Raw genomic sequence first — 2,528 nt, 5'->3', positions numbered from 1 at the left:
AGGAGGATTTTCTAGAAACTTAGTCCTCTTAAATTCGTCTATAAGACTACTAGAGAGAGACTCTAGATTAAAAGCTTCTAAGTTATTTCGAAGAGCTTACGTTATATTAGTTATATAGCTAGAAAACGAGCCCGAAAGGCTATTTAAAATCCAAGCTATAATAACTACTTCCGGAATTATAATATTCCGTGCTTTTAGCTCTTCGAATACCTCTTTTACCTTATTTAGGTAGCCTTCTAGGGATTCGAAATCCTCTACTAAAGTATTAAAAAGCTCCTTTATAAGTAGGTAATTCGAGGTAAAGGAAATAGGGTTATATAGGTTTTTTAACCTATCCTACGCCTCTTTAGCATTTATTATATGCTTTATTTAGGTTAAAGGACTATCTTTAATACGAAGAAAAATCAAAGCAAGTGCTTCTTCTATTTTCGAGTAATTTTCTTACTATATAGTAGTAGAAAGCTTCTCTAACTAGAAGAGCCTATATTCGAATAGCCTAGAAGGTATAGTTAGAACTACCCTTAAGTTTAGCAAATTCGAACTTATCCTTAGAGCCTATTTTAGATAATTCGAGGTCGTATAGTTAGTATTAGAATTTCAAAGATTTTTCGAAGTTATTACCCGACTTATAGAGAAGCCGGGCTTATAACCTATACGAAGGTATAAGCAATAAGCGTAGAATCGGGTAATCGATAACGTAAGCGGAAAGATCGGTCGAAGGAGTATAGGGTAGGATTTCGTCTAGAATTTATAACGAGCATATAAGGGGCTGAATAATATATTGAAAGAATAGCGTTGCAAAAGATGCTTGCGAACTTGCTTGTTCTATCTACTACTCCTAGGGAAATCCTTCGTCTTTTATAGACCATTGCTCGCCTACTAGTAGACTAATTAGTTAGCTTTCTAGCATATTCTATAGTGCTTAAAAAGTTCTATCTATAGTATATCTTCCTAACTTAGTAGGTGGTCTGATTATAGCGTGATAGTTAACGTAAGACTATAGGTTCTAGCATAAGTAGTGGATTTAACTAGAATGTTCTATGCCCTACCTATTCTCGTATCGCGGATATCTTCGGAACCGCTAGGCCAAAATAGACAATAGGGTATCCGTTCTGCTCATAATTGACTTATGCATTTTATATATATTTTTATTTGTAAGGATAGGCTTATCCTAACCCGCTTTTCCTAGAGGAAGGTATAGATATCTAGTAAAGGTCTTTGTCTTTTAAGGGTTATTCCCTTAGACTATATTATAGAGCCTCTTTTTACTAGCTTATTCTATAAAGCCTCCCTATGCCTATTATTTCTTTATAACAGTAAAATAGGAATATAAGGGTATATTCTTATAATATCCTTAACGTTCTTTAGTATTAGCTATTCTTTAACTAAGTTAATTTTATTTTATTATATTTATATCTCTCTTAGTAAGATCGTATATCTAAGGAAGTTTACTTCCTATATATAGAACTTACTTTTCTTTAGTTTAACTAGTAACTTTATATTTTAAAGTACGCGGAGTACCTTATAGATATATTCCTTATATTCTTCTAGGGTATCTAAGAAGATTAGGATATTATCTAAGTATACTACTATAAAGATATTTAAGTATTTACATAGGATATTATTAATTATTTATTAAAAGGTAGCTAGTATATTTATAAGTCTAAATAGTATTACTAGATATTTAAATAGTTTAAATTTTATTTTAAAGACTATTATCTATTTATATCCTTTTTTTATATATATTAAGTTATAAGCGCCTTTAAGATTAAGGGCTATAAACTATTTTTTACTATATAGTCGATCTTATAGTTCCGATATAAGCAGTAATAGTATTCGGTCCTTTATTATAATATTATTTAAGCGTCTATAGTTAATAACTAGTTATAGCTTACCGTTTTTCTTTAAAATAAATATAACTAGGTAGCTTACTTTAGATATTAATATTTATATATATCCCTTTTATAGATTCTTATTAAGGTAGTCGTATAGCGTTTATAGTTGCTTTTTATTTAAGTTATAAATCTTATAGAACGTTAGCATTATTCTATCCTTAAGATAAATTTCGTAGTCCTATTAGCTATATTTAAGTAACCCTATCTTAAGTTCTTCCTTAAAGAGTTTATTATATTTCCGGTATTTTTATAGGATATTCTTTATTCTATCTTATAGGCTTTATTCTTTCTTTTAAGAGCTAGTTTCCCTTAACTTAAGCTCTTTATTAATTTATTTAAGGTCTTTCCTTAAAGTAGTAATAACTCTTTAGATCTTTATATTATATCCTTTATTCTATTTATATTAGATATTAAGTTATATAGCTATATTAGTTAGTATATAGGTCTTATTAGTCGATTTTATTATATCTACTAGTTCGGTTACTATTTTCGTTTATATCGCTAAAGCCTATAATAATTTACTTAAACGGTTATCTTTTTTATCTTATTTAGTAGCTAAATTATTATAAAATTTTACTTTCTTTTAAATCTACTAATCCTAGAAACTTATATCTTTATTTTAATATAGCTAGC

Source organism: Hirsutella rhossiliensis (assembly GCF_020360975.1).
Source record: "Hirsutella rhossiliensis strain HR02 chromosome Unknown scaffold00004, whole genome shotgun sequence".
NCBI lineage: Eukaryota > Fungi > Ascomycota > Sordariomycetes > Hypocreales > Ophiocordycipitaceae > Hirsutella > Hirsutella rhossiliensis.
This window is presented reverse-complemented; position numbering follows the sequence as displayed.